Source organism: Cetorhinus maximus, chromosome 14, assembly GCF_964194155.1.
Source record: "Cetorhinus maximus chromosome 14, sCetMax3.hap1.1, whole genome shotgun sequence".
Taxonomy (NCBI): Eukaryota; Metazoa; Chordata; class Chondrichthyes; order Lamniformes; family Cetorhinidae; genus Cetorhinus; species Cetorhinus maximus.
The window spans coordinates 44,657,774-44,673,170 of NC_135892.1; the positions used below are offsets into that span (position 1 = coordinate 44,657,774).

Genomic DNA, 15,397 nt, shown 5'->3' on the forward strand with positions numbered 1-15,397 from the left:
CTATTGAGGTCTTGTTGGTAATGACACCATAAATTTGTATGATATTAGTCAAGCTGAATTATTTGCCTGAGAAACCTGTGAATGGCTTGCTAGATCACTTCAAAGGGCATTAAAAATCAACCATATGTCGCATGGACCAGGATTGAATATGGATCAGGTAGTTTTCCTTTCCCCAGAAGGGCATTTGTGAAACAGTTGGATTTTTACAACAATCCAAAAGATTTCACAATCACTTTTAGCTGGTAGTAGCCACAAGTTACAAGATTATTACTGAATTCAATTTCACAACATTGCAGTACTTCAATTCATAATCTCCAGATTACTAGTTCACTATCAGAACTGGTATACTACCATAACTTACCTTACTGAGCTACACAAGTCAGGATGATTGCAGATTTGATCCATTGTCTGTTCTAAGTTAGATAACTGCTACCAGGGCAACAATTGTGACACTAAAACTGGTGTCAGAGTCGAAGAAACCTTTCTTCACACAAAGGGTTACAGGAATATGGAGGGACAGGAATCTCAGCAAGGCTTATCACGTCTTCTGGAAATTTTCTGGATGAGAATAGGATCAGAGACAACTATGATGTCACCACAATGATGATTGCACAATGTTCAGCACCATTCCCAACTCCTCGGATACTGAAGCAGTCTGCGTCCATATGCAGCAAGACCTGGGCAACATACAGGCCTGGGCTGTTAATTGGTAAGTAACAGTCATACACAAGTGCCAGAGATGACCATTTCCAACATGAGAGAATCTAACCAACTCCGATTGACATTCAATGGCATTATCAACATCCTAGGGGTTATCATTGACCAGAAACTGAACTGGACCAGCCATACAAATACTATGGCTACAACAGCAGGTCAGATTCTGGGAATTCTGAGGCAAGTAACTGACCTCATGACTTCTCAAAGTCTGTCTGCCATCTACAAGGCATAAGTCAGGATTGTGATGGAATACTCTCCATTTGCCTGGATGAGTGCAGCTTCAACAACACTCCAGAAGCTCGACACCATCCAGGACAAAGCAGTTCACTCGATTGCCCACCCCCCCCCCCCCCCCCGTCCATCAACTGAAACATTGACTCCCTCCACCACAAAATGGACTGCAGCAACTCACCAAGGTCTCTTCAACAGCACATTAGCCACACACCATCCTGACTTGGAACAATATCGTCATGTCTTCACTGTTGCTGGGTTAAGTTTGGGAACTCCTTTCCTAACAACAATATGGTGTACCCAAACCAGATGGAGTGCATTGGTTCAAGAAGGCGGCTCATTGCAAACTTCTCAAGGACAATTAGGAATGGAAAACAAATGCTGGCCTAGCCAGTGATGCCCACATCCCATGAAAGCAAATAAATAGCCCCCACACCATGACACCACCTCCCCACCTTGCTACACCCATATATAAAAAGCCTGCTGCAAATTCCTATCAAAGCATACGCATGACCCCTTTGGTAAGGTGCCAATGGACACTTGAGCACTAATGTTAATCTGAAGACGGTCTCCGAGTACGTGAGTGGAATTTCATGGACGAAACTGGAAGTTAACTCAGGGGGTCATAATCTGTGATTGGTGCTGAATTGAAGAAATTCATTTTGACTTGCAGACTCCTGAGCTGTGAGCGTGATGCGTGCCCCGATGATGCAGTTTCAGTTCTTTTTAAAGGGACAGTACGCAAGTTTAAATTAGAGATGTTCATGACGGACAGTGCACATTGAGCAAGGCCAGCACCCAGATTCAATGCATCAATGGATTTACTCCTACATGCAGTCAAGAATAGGAAAGACATGCTTTTCCCTAGCAATGAGAGGATGAAACCCACAACTCTTATTAAGATGGCGTGTTTGGAAGTAGTTGAATATGTGAGCAGCAGGACCATTGTGCCCAGGTTTTTGGCTGCAATGTAAGCCATGGTTTAATGACCTAAAGGGTTAGAGAAAGTGAGTACAATTGTATATTAAGCCCTGCCCCGCCACATACTCTTGCCAAGCGTACACCATCACATCATTCCTCACACCCACTCAACATTCAGCAGCACTCAGCCTTCATTTTCTGTGCACTTGGTCACCTCTGCATTTATTCATCCACTGTTGCCTTCCACCCCAATCCTTATGCAATGTGACGTGTCTCATAGGGTGGAATTTTCCGTGCCTCTGGCGTCAGGCATCATGGCGGGCATGAGCGGACAATATGGCTGGAAGGCGGAAAATCGGTTTCACAACGTCATGAAACCAGTTTGCAATTGTCAGCTCCACCCATCAATAGCAGGCCGCGTTTCTCGCCATAATATGTCCAGGGAGTGTGAGGCCGGACCATCACTTTGGTCTGAAAGTCACACACTGCACAGGGAAGATGCCCTAAACTGAGACACTTTCCTTTAACTTGTGCAGGAACCAAGTTTTCACATCTTAGTGACATGAACACTGCTCATCAGAACAAGGAACCATCGGCAGGGAGACATTCTTAGAACAAAAACAGAAATACCTGGAAAAACTCAGCAGGTCTGGCAGCATCGGCGGAGAAGAACAAAGTTGATGTTTCGAGTCCTCATGACCCTTCAACAGAACTAAGTAGAAATAGGAAAGGGGTAAAATATAAGCTGGTTTAAGGGGGGGGGAGTGTGAAGAATGCGGGGTGGGGTAGTTGTTGGGACAAGCAAGCAGTGATAGGAGCAGATAACCAAAAGATGTCAGAGACAAAAGAACAAAGAGGTGTTGAAGGTGGTGATATTATCTAAAAGAATGTGCTAATTAAGATTGGAGAGCAGGACGAGCAAGGTAGCTCTAGTGGGGGTAGCTCTAGTGGGGGTGCGGTGAAATAAACCATGGGTGGAATATATTTAAAAATAATGGAAATAGGTGGGAAAAGAAAAATCTATATAAATTATTGGAAAAAACAAACGGGAGGGGGAAGAAACGGAAAGGGGGTGGGGATGGAGGCCCCCCCCCACCCTTTCCGTTTCTTCCCCATCCCTTTTGTTTTTTCCAATAATTTATATAGATTTTTCTTTTCCCACTATTTCCATTATTTTTAAATGTATTCCACCCATGGTTTATTTCACCCCAACCCCACTAGAGCTACCTTGCTCGTCCTGCTCTCCAATCTTAATTAGCATGTTCTTTTAGATAATATCACCACCTTCAACACCTCTTTGTTCTTTTGTCTGACATCTTTTGGTTATCTGCTCCTATCACTGCTTGCTTGTCCCAACAAACCCCCCCCACTTCTTCCCCCCCCCACCCTTAAACCAGCTTATATTTCACCCCTTTCCTATTTCTACTTAGTTCTGTTGAAGGGTCATGAGGACTCGAAACGTCAACTTTGTTCTTCTCTGCCGATGCTGCCAGACCTGCTGAGTTTTTCCAGGTATTTCTGTTTTTGTTTTGGATTTCCAGCATCTGCAGTTTTTTGTTTTTATATACATTCTTGGGAGTTTATTTACAATAGTGAAGATTATGTACAAGTGATTAACCCATGCCCAGGCTGTGCAACTACATCTTCTTAACCTTCCTAACCCTGCTGCTACGTCTTGGTGCTCCTCAGACATCCACACCGGAGGTGGAGGCAGCCTGCTGACTGCTATGCCCTGTCTGTGATGACCTTGGTAGGCGTCCTCTGGAGGGCCGAGACCTGGAGGGACCTGGCCTGCTTTCGGGGTCCTACTGTGTGACAGTGGCACCCTCCTCAGACTGTGGAGCTGGAGCTGCTGGGGTCGCAGCAAGAGGGGATTCGGATGTGACAGACACTCCCGGAGTCACCTGGGTGGATGGCCCCGGGGTGTGCACCTGCTGATTCTCCTTCCTATGGGCGCCCGAGGGCCCCTGGCTGACTTCTTGAGGATAAGGGGTAGCTGGGGTGAAATTGAGCTGTCCCATACCTGTCTCGCATACATACTGCTGGAGGCCAACTCTGGCACCATCGATGGAGTTCAGCTGTTCAGCAGTGCAGGAACAATGTCCTGGACCAAGGTCTCCATGGCAACCGTTATCCTACTAGTGTTGACCTCGGTGCGTTGGCATGCTGGCACTACCACTTCAGCCTGAAGGCAGATGGACTCCTCCATCATGCCTTACAATCTGAGGAGTTCCCAGGCTTGCCTTTGCAGCTCCAGCAACTGAGGCACAACCAAGTCCAGAGGCTCGTCATATGACTCAGAATCAGCAGATTTCTAGCCTCCAGCAGTCCTCTGAGTGCTGGAGACCTGGGAAGTCCCTGCTGCCGCCTGATGTGGATCCGACAGTGCGATGTGCTCACCAGATTGTGATCCCGAAGCTACTTTGAAGCTAGGCCCCACCGAGGTATGTGTTTCTGACCTGGTGGAGAATGTGGGTGAATGCTGTGATGGGTCTTCAATGAAGGTGCCTTCAGATTCCTTTTCAGAGGTTTCTTTGGGGCTTGATTGGAGGCCCTGAGCTGTGGACTCCCTTGGCTGTTTCCCAGATGTGCCTGCAAAAACAAGGAGAGATAATTAGTGCATGGCAAGGGACTGCACTCACAGCATGGTTATCTGATGGATCTGGCACTGCTGGGTCCTCACTTGGTAGAGCACTGCCGACCTCACCATCAGTTAAGGTCCAGATCCTTGCCAGCCAGCTGGATGGCTCTATTTTCAAAATCTGTGAGGACCTTGATTTCAGGCATTCCCCCATCAGTCTGCGACCTCTCCATCTTGTTGTGTGCCAGCTTGTCCTGCATAAATACGGATGTAGAGAGTGTAAGCAGGATGCCTGCCAGGCCAGATGATTAGTTTGCCTGGCATGTGTGGTGGCGAGTGGTCCCACAGCTGGGATGAGGACAATGAAGGTGTGTATGAGAGAGTGAATTGTGATGTCCCTTGAACTGGCAGCGAGTGAGATCCCTGTAGATGTGTGATGGGCTTGTGAGTGTGTGAGTTGAGAGCAATGCGAAGAGTGACTTACCCTGGCGGAATGGAGGAGATCATTCATCAAAAGTCCTCTTTTGTTGGGCTTTGGCCACTGCTACCACCACTTCCCCTGCTGGATTAGCGATGTTGCTGCCCATCTTGTGGCCAGAGCCAGGGTGGAGGACATCACAGCGGGCCTCCATGGCATCCACAAGATCACCTCGAGGGATGCATCGTTAAACTGGGGCATTGCAGTCTTCTTGTCTTCCGGGGCCATGTCTTCTTTACAGCAGTCACCGGCTGAAAGCACTGAGAAATGTACGCGCGGCTGCACTTTAAATATGGGGCTCGAAGCAGTGAGGTTATAGCGTGGCGGGTGAATGAGAGTGTGCCCGCCATCGAAATGGCATGTTTCCCCGGAATACATAATTAAAGAAGCGAGCCTGGGACGATACGGCGTGAAAAGCCACCATTGCGGCTGGCAAGTAAAATGTCCTTTTTCCCACCCGCTATCACAAAGTGCAAACCTGGGATGATTCCGCCCAATGTCTACTCAGAAGTCAATCCCTCAGCAGAAATCAATCTTGTGAACATCTGTTGCACCTCCTCTAAGGCAAGTATATTCTTACTTAAGTAAGAAGACCAAAGCTGTAAACAGTACTCCAGCTGTGGTCTCACCAAAACCACATATAGCTGCAGCAAAACCTCCTTATTCCAACCCAAATATTGATGAAAAAAGAGAGATGCTATTGAAGCTTTCCAACTAGCAGGTGAGAAACTCGCCATGCTGGTAACCGAAATGCAAACCCGTTGGTGTTGTTTGCAGACTTCTTGTGGGGTCTCTTGTTCAAAGGTATTCAGTGCCTGATCGAAGTAGTCAGCATCTGGAAGGAGGGGCCTGCTGAGAGCCAACCCCCTGCCCTTACTGCCAATTCCTTTCCCTCCCTCCCCTGCAACCCCCACCCTATGACCCCCATCCCACTGACCTGTGGTCTGGGGTGCTTGCTGATCCTGCACCACGTGTGGGTGCATTGCCGGCAGCAGCCACCACTCCCCCTGTGGCGCTGCCAAGCAATGCATGGCTGCCCAGTTTCTAATTGACTGGCAGCTCTCAGGGGCAGGATTTTGTCCCCCCAGGATCCTTGATCCCCTGAGTGGCACTTAATTTGATGGGCCTTCCCGAAAGAAAGCAACATGGGGCTCTTGCCAGCTCTCCAGCCAGTGGGCAGAACCCCCTTCGCTCCATTAATTGCCGCCCTTTATTTCATCTGCCATCTTCTTGCCCAAACACTTAACCGGTCTATATCCCCTTTTAGCCTCTTTGTATACTGCACACAGCTTACTTACCATCTAAATTTGTGCCTTTAGCAAACATGGATGGATTACACTCAGTTCCCTCATCTAAATCATTGGTGTAGATTGCAAATTCCTGATCCATGCAGCACTTGACTAATTACGACCTGCCAACCTAAAGATGACCTGTTTATTCCTACTTTCTGGAGAGTGGAGGAGAAAGGCAGTAAAATCAGGGCTGTGGGGCTCCCCTGATTGGGGCAGCTGCTCTAGGGGCAGACAGCCACCCTGCACAGGACAGAAAACCAGGCGGCACCTTATTCATGAGTTGCCACCCGTAAAATCAAGCCAACATGCATTTCCGACCTCTGTCAGGGCTCCAACCTTTTTGATAAATTTCTGCCTGTAATACTTGTGAAGTACCTCTGCCATTTCCTTATTCCCCATTATGATTTCTCATCTTTACCTAAAAGGAGCCCATGTTTGCATTCACTAATCTCTTCCTTTTACATTATAGAAAAAGGTGTAGAATTATAAATATTTTCGACACACTTATGCTGAGTTTATTTCATCAATATCTGAAAATTGAGGAAACAGAGTACATTGGTTGACAAGATTGTGACTTTGCCATAACTAAATCGTACTCTTTCCCTTTGCCTTCTAGGTCTTGATGCATACAACAAATGTCACAAGACATGCATGAGGATGATTCCTCAGCGCTGGCCATTCCTTCTGCCCCTTCACACGTTTACAAATGGACACCAGTGCAAATATTTGCACTGCAGTCGGTTCACTTAAACAGTTTAGTTATCACCTGGTGATCCACAATTCACAAGTGAGGACAAGAAGATGCTCTTGGCAGGGACACCTTTGGAAATTTGACTCCAAGGGATGCAATTCTTTCCAAACTCTGCTCAGCTGGACACAAATACTAAACTCCAGGGACTATCATTGAGAAGGAGAAAGCTAGATGTACATCAGCAATTTCACTAGTTTTCGGAGATGTGTCCTGCACATGGTCAGCTCATGGTTCAACTCAATCACTAGTGGATTGGTAGCATGGTGAATTATAAAATTGTCTGCCAGGTATAGAGTGGCAGCCTTTATGAATCTTCAAGTCTGTCTCTCAAATGATTCTATGCCGGCTATGATGACATGTAAGTGGGAATTCCACTCAAACCACTTCCATGTCTCCTTTGGTGCATCCACCTCAGCCAATACCCAACAACCTGTCTTGTCTTCCGTCTTTCCCTGTGCAGGTACAAGTGGAGCAATCTTTGGACTGGCCCTCACAGACTCCAAAATTCAGATAGCATGGGCTAAAAACGTCTCAGCAGTCAGAGCAGGGATCTGAGCAGCCTGCTTCTACTTCTGCCATGTAGGAGCATTAGGAAGCATAAGTTGAAGAAATTGTACTTTGCCAAGAGTGGGCACATGAATATTTTACAAAATGTTAAGTTGTTAAGTTTCCTTATTTTATTAATTAGCAACATTTCCATGTCTTTCACATTATTGTGCCCTGAGTACCACCTAGCCCTTTGTTGCATGATAAACGGCAATACAAGAAAGGACCAATTGTGGGGATTTACAATGGATGGATGTGTGGTTGAAGCACTATTTAATGCAAAGGAAGCAGAGGAGTGGTGAGCGAGAGAGCTCTGGGTGATGGGAGAAGGTCACAGGATTTCAATTCTTATGTTTTACACTAGTTGAACCTTTGTAATGTTAGGCCATCCCTCGCATCCCAAAAGCAATGTAAGCAGTTAGTCTGGCAATGGATGCCCTATCTTCCTCCTTTTCATCCTCCACCGCCTCCTCTTCCTTTATGTCCTTCATAAGTCCTTTCATCCTACTTTGCCTGCAATTCTCGCTGCTGAGCAATGTTGTGTAGGACATTGCACACTACTATTATTCTGGAGACCCATGCTGGTGAACACTGAAGGGCACCTCAAGACCACTTGAAGCTTATCTTCAACATTATGATGGTTTGTTCCATGACACACCTGATGACCACATCACTCTCAATTTAGTGTTTTTGTGCCTCATTGGTGGGGTTCCTCATGGCAGATCCCAAGGAATCTGTTGCAGAGGTCATGGGTTTGGAAGATGCTGTCAAAGGAGTCCTAACGAGTTGCTGCAGTGCATTTTGTATATGGTACATACTATGCCTCATGGTGGAGGGAGTGAATGTTTAAGGTGGTAGATGGGGTGCCATTCAAGCAGACTGCATTGTCCTCGATAGTGTCAAACTTCTTGAGTGTTGTTGAAGCTGCACACATCCAGGCAAGTGGAGAGTAATCCATCACAGTCCTGATTTGTGCCTTATAGATGGTGGACAGGTTTTGTGGAGTCATGAAATGAGCTATTCACCACAGAATTCCCAGCCTCTGACCTGCTTTAGTAGCCACAGTATTTATATGGCTGGTCCAGTTAAATTTCTGGCCAATGGTAACCCCCAGAATGTTGATGGTGGGGGATTCAACAATGGTAATGCAGTTGAATATCAGGGTGAGTTGATTAGATTCCCTCTTGTTGGAGATGATTATTGCCTCGCACTTGTGTGGCATTAATATAATTTACCACTTATCATCCCAGGCCTAAATGTTGTCCAGTCCTTGCTGCATATGCTTCAGTATCTGAGGAGTTGTGAATGGTACTGAACACTGTACAATCAACAGCAAACATCCCCACTTCTGAACTTATGAGGGAGGGAAGGTCATTGATAAACCAGCTGAAGATGGTTGGGTCTGGATCCCTACCCTGAAGAACTCCTGTAGTGACTTTCTAGGGCTGAGATGATTGGCCTCCAACAACCCAAACGTCCTTCATAGGCAAGATGCAATACACGCTGCCGAAACTCTTTTGGGATAACCGCTCAAGTTCTGCATGCGACAGTTATCAAACAATGCGAGCTCTTTGTGTACTCTGTAGTATGGGACCAGTCCTACCACTATTTCATGAGGCCACTTGATTTTTAGGTACTGGTTTACTTTCTGCAGTACACTGTCACCGATTCTGCCTTCAACTCCTCTTACATAACAAGATTTGGAGTCACATATGAAATCAAAGCGATCACATAGTCGTCAGTGTTACAAGTCACTTTGCTATCATCAGCACTGGGCTGGAAGCCAACTCACTGTGTGCAAGCCCACCCTGCAGCCATAATACTCTGTGGGTGGACTAAATTGTCTAATAGTAGGATTTCTTCCCCACACACAGGAGCTCAGGCAGTGCCAAGAGCTCAATAGTGGGAGCTGCTGGGACTGCAATCAGTCCCAGGAAGAAAACCCAATGGATCCTGGAGTGAGATAAGTCCATGTATTGGGAAGAGGGGGTTTGGTCAGCTTAGGGAGGAGGCTTCGGGGTCAGGGGCGGGGGGTGGAGGGTTTGTGGAGAGCAGGCAGGTAGGAAGGAAGGCGGGGATACTATCTTTGGGGGCTGCCACTGATGCGTAAGTGACACCCGCAAAGAGAGTGCCCTGTCTTCTTTCCCACCCCTTTACAAACTTTTCTTAAAATGGGCTGCCCACTTCCATCTGCCTGCCCATGCCAACCATATTATGGCATAAGCAGCATAATATCGGGGCCAATTAGCTTGTTAACAAGCTCAATTGATCCTTAATTATTTATTTACATATGGTGGGTGGGCAGCCGATTTTGGCGCCTGCCCACGTACCGTGTCATGGGGGTGAGCTCGAGCGTGGGTGGGAAGGGGGTGGGTTAGGCACCCACCCTATTTTACATGCCCAGCAGGGCACATAAAATCCAGCCCACTGTCTTCAATAGTAGTACAGCTAAGCATGTCAGCTACTTGGTCGTATGAACCTGCGAGATACTCAACCTTGAAGTTGTACTGATGAAGGCAATTGGACTATCTGTAGATGCCTAGGGCTCGATAACCAGATCCTGACGTGGCTAACAATGTAGTCATCACTTGCTGATCAGTGCAGAGAGAGAACTTGTACCGTAGAGATACATGTGCCAATGTTCACAAGCATAGATGCAGGCTAGTGATTCCCGCTCTCCAGTACAGTATTTGCATTCAGTTTCCAACAACAGGCATGACACATATGCAATTAGTCATTCGCTTCCTTCAATGTACAGTGAGAGTACAGTTCCAATTGCATTACTGACTCATCTGTTGTGACATATGTTTTCACATGTGATTGAAATGTGCAAGGACTGAAGGAGATGCTACCTTCAACTTTAAGGTGTCAAACACTTAGTCTTGCAAATGTCCATTTCCATTATGCATTTTTGCACTGTAGCTTCTGAAGAGGCTGCACGATCTCTGTGTACTTAGGAATGAATTTGTGATAAAAGTTAGTAATACTGAGAAACAATGCCAACTCTTTCACGTTAAAAGGTGTCAGAAACACATAAATGGCTTTGACATTGTTGAGCACAGGCTTTAATCCAACTGCTATCACTCTGTATGCAAGAAAGTCAATCTTGAATTCCACAAGTATGCATTTGACCTTGTTGAGCATCAAATTGTGTTGTGTGAGTCTAGTAAACACCACTGATCATGTTCTGATTTGTCCCTTCCATAGACAATGACATCAAGTAGGTTAAGTGTCCCTTCAACATCTGACAAGACTGAAGAAATTATCTTCTAGAATGTGCTAGGTGTTGATCTTAGTCCAGTGGACATTCTGTGGTACTGAAACACAACTTCATGAGTAACAAAATCAGTAAGATATCACCTTTGTTCATTAGTGGTATCTGAAGATAACTCCATCACATGTTGAGCTTCATGAACACTGTGGAGTCATGAAATCATGCCGATAGTTCTTGGATCACAGGGAATGTATACTTGTCTGGAATGATTGCTTTGTTGGATGCTTTGAAGTCGACGCATGGTCTAAGTTCTCCATTTTTGGATCATGCAATGACTAGGTTCGATATCCATGGCAATGAGTCAATTCACTCAGAGATAAAGTCTGCTTCAAGTTGTTTCGACTCCTGTGACACTTTGGCATCGATTGCGAAAATTTTGTGAAACTGGCAGATTTGATGTGTCGACGCAAGGAGCATGACAGTATCCCTTAACCTCCCCAAATCCAGTAAATAAGGGAGGACACTGTTAGGTATAGTCGGTGCTTTGATCATGTTAATGTGTGCTCTAGTGGACTCTTCAAGTTTGAAGCCAAGCTTAATGAACAATTTTATCCCCTTAAGGCTTCTGCCTTTGGATACATAGAGCATGCACTTGTCAAGGTTGATGTTTTTGTAGTACACTGGATCTGTGATCATTCCCAAAACTGAAATAATTAAGTCATTGTAAGCTTGAAGAGTGCCTGTCGCAGGATTGAGAGAAAGTTGCAAAAAATACTGATCGTAGAGTTTGTCACTCTATAAAGACACTTTCACGCCAACATTGATGAGGAGCAACACTGAGATGCCCACAATCTTGACTGAGCAATCCTTAAAATGACGTGGTGCTTTACCATCCATGATGGTATACACATGCCGTACCTCACCTTCAGGAAGAGACTCGCCCAAGTGTTGAACTGATGAGGTCCACTTCTCCGTCAACCTGCACATCTTTACAAAGTGATTCCGCTATAAGACTGAGTTATACTTTTTCCCTCGAGCTGGACATGGTTTTGGGAACCGATGGGTATCTCCACAATTTGGGCACATCTTTCAGGGTATCTGACCATAATGGGCTCTCTGGAATCGCTGGGGAAACATTTACCATTCAATCATTACACTTTTCTTTGGCCAGAAGTATTTTTGAGAGCACTTACCACCACATCAAACGTAGATGTACCTTCTGTGAACTGCCCAAATACTCGCTGGCTTTCTGCTCCGAGTTAATGTATAAGTATCGTCTTGGAGTCACTGCTACAACTTACATGGCACCTAGCATTAATGCAGTGGCAGTTTCTCCATCACACCTAAACAGTAATCAGTGATGATGTGGTGAAAAAGGTTCGTGCGTGTAAGCACACAAAAGTGAATGAGAGCATTGTAATCTAAATGGCTCACTGCCTTTTTTGCCTTACATTTTTATTCATAGAATGTCACATAAAGGAGACAAAGGGGAAGGGATGGGTCCAGCTGCCCCATGTTTTTCTGACCAGTACTTTCACGTTTTCACGTTGCTGGAAGAGGTCCAGAAGAGGTCCAGAAGTCCTCTACCCAGCTGGTCGCCATAATGCCCCTGCAGCAACCAAGAAGGCCTAGATTCAAATAGCAGCTACAGTAAGCACAGCAGGAAACCATCAGCGCTCATGCAGGGAAACATTCAATGACTTGATGCGTTCTGGCAAGGTGAGTACCTTGTCTCATCCACACAGTGGTCCAAGTGAAGGGTCATATCTGCATGCTGCAGCTAAGGTGTGAGACATGGCACGCAGCTCATGTAAGTGCACACAGAACACATGTGAATGAGCATTATGATGCACAGGCGCAGCAAAGAGCAATATCCTTCCATGCACTATATATCAGACTAAAATAAAATCATGTTACCATTGCAGTCAAAAAGAATGAAGAACATGAAGCTGGCCCGGACTGGGGAGGTGGGGCAGCCTGGCTGAGATGCATCTGCCCAATGTAACAAATGGCCATGGAGATTGCTAGGGTGCCTGAACAGCTGACCAGGTGAAAAAGGCAGCGTTGAAATCATCTTGGCACATGGTGGTAATGGTGGACGAAATGATGTAATTTCGCTCAGCACAATGAGACATTCGTATGAGACGGAGTGTAAGGATGGGGTTACGTCATAAGGGCAACACAAGCATCGTTAAGGCAATAGCGTGCATCAGAGTGTGCTTTTACAATGAGATGGGCTAAATAACCCCTTTTGTGTCTCATACAGGTCCCAGTTCTGCTCCCTCACCCCTACGGGACAGATCATCACTCAGTCATCAAGGAGAGGAAGAGATGTCCGAGGGGGCATGGTCACATCACACTAGCCCACACTCAGTCAACAAATTCAAACACTTCGGATGGACGTAGTACATATGTAGAGTCGAGAGCAGAGGGTGAAATTCACTGCACCAGAGTGCAGGAGGAGGTGCTAGAGGCATCTGTGCACAGTCCCTATCGGAGGAGAGAGGAAAGTCACCATGGTGCTGCAGTGGGCAGGAACATGGAGCCTGAGGAGTTACGTTTTGGGGAACAGTGTTTAGGTAATCAGGTATATGGACATCTGGCAGAGTTCCCTGAGGCAGTGGGAGCTCTAGGACTGTGAATGGACAAGTCTACCACAGTCATGAGCTCCACATTGTCCCAGGGGGTCAACTGCATGATCTCTGACCGTGAGAGATTGGCCAGTCCCATGGAGAGACACATGCAGTAGCAGTGGCTGCAAGAGCAGCGTCACTGCCAGGAAAGGGTGCAAGGCTCCCTCAGTAGCCTGGATCAGTCTACTCAGAGTATGAGCGCCGACATCCATGGGATACATGAGGAGCTGTGTACCCTTAACAGGGTGGTTGCACTGTTGGCACAGCAGTTTCAGGAATGAACGGCTACTTTGCATTGGCAGCCAGCCCCATCAACCCCACCTGAAGGCCAACCCAGGGCTGTGCAGGTCACTGAGGAGGGTGAAGGTACCAAGATCTCTTCAGCACCCTCATTTTCCTCCACCTCCCAAGCCCCTCATCAGCCCTCATCTGCTGTGCATGTGCCAGTGACCATGGCTGCCCATGAAGAGATGCAGAGACCGCAGTCTGAAGGAGGTCCCCGAAGGGTGCCTGCACGACAAGGCTGGCCACCACGCTTCTCATTGTCGCTTTGACAGAGAAGTGAGCAGCCTGCCTCCACCTCCTCCAAGGCAACATTGGGGCGCATTGTAGGACTGTGCGAGAGCGAAGGGTGCCATCTCACCGAGAGCACTAATGGGTTCACCGTAGTTACACATTTCACATTGTATGTAGCACACTTGAGCACTTCTTTAATCTCTTTGCATACACTTGTACATAATTTGGTGAGTGTTTGTACACTAGAGAACTCATAAAGAATGGTAAATTATGAAGGCGGTTCTTACCAATAATAATGAGGGTGGCATGCTGAGGTCCATCTCTACATACCGTCAACAAGATCAAGGCTGTCAGCTGGACCTGTAATGATTTGAAGGGCTTCTTTCTTCTCTGCTGTATCACGTAAGATTCCAGAGTTCAAAGACTCAAGCACTGAGATGCTCCTTGGATCTTTCCTTGCCCATTTAAGTTTGACTTTAAGGGAGGCTCAATGATCAGACTCCATGAACAGATGCTGGGCAGCAGGTGCATCTCAAGCATGAGCGTGCAAGGCACTAATCTGCACTGCAGTGTTACACATTGGTGTAGGCATCACAGCTCAAGAAGCCATGTATTGTGGAGGTAATATTGGTCATCCGCTGTGCCCACTACACTGACTGCATTTGCATTCCAGATGTCACAGGATTTGCTTTGTGCAGTAAGCAAAGTTATATGGAAGCTAGGAATGTTGCATGTGGCGAACATGTCAGAAACTGGGCTATTGGCCAGAATGAATGGTACGCAAGTTCTTTCAAAAAGCTATTGTTGCACAGTTGTGGGATCCTCATGTACGAGATTCCTCATCTGCATGTATGCGGCAACATAAAATCCTGTCAGCATGTATAGGGTTTGAATTCTGATATCATGTCACTCTCAGCATTGTGGGTATTGTTTGATCATGGACATTTTTGCAGCATGGTCACCTCATTTACAATCACTGGCGTTCGTGTGAGGGGGCCAGGTTGCGAATGACTTATTACCATAATATAAAAGCAAAATACTGTGGATGCTGGAAATCTAGAACAAAAATAAAAATACCTGGAAAAACTCAGCAGGTCTGACAGCATCTGTGGAGAGGGATACAGTTGACGTTTCGAGTCCGTATGACCCTTCATCAGAACTAAGACATATAGAAATGAGATGAAATATAAGCTGGTAGAAGTGGGTGGGACAGGAGAGCTCGATAGGGGGCCAATGATAGGTGAAGGCCGAGAAGAGACTGCCAAAGATGTCTTAGACAAAAGGACAAAGGGATGTTGATGATGGTGATATTATCTAAAGGATGTGCTAATGGGGACATTAAAGGAAGCAAGCTAGTGGCCAATGGCCCTAGTGCGGGTGGGGTGGGGGGAAGGGATCGAAATGGGCTAAAAGGTGGAGATGAAACCATAGTTCGAAATAAATTTAAAAATATGAGGGAAAAGAAAAAATATAGTGTAAAAAAATTATAAATTATTGGAAAAAGGAGGATCGGAAAG

General features: G+C 46.3%; 1 protein-coding gene across 1 annotated transcript in view; it reads left to right on the forward strand.

Annotated features, from left to right (window-relative positions):
• LOC144690057 (NADPH oxidase 3-like) overlaps positions 1-15,397 on the forward strand; it is a 136,285-nt gene that overhangs the window by 48,033 nt on the left and 72,855 nt on the right. The gene's annotated exons all lie outside the window — the stretch shown is intronic.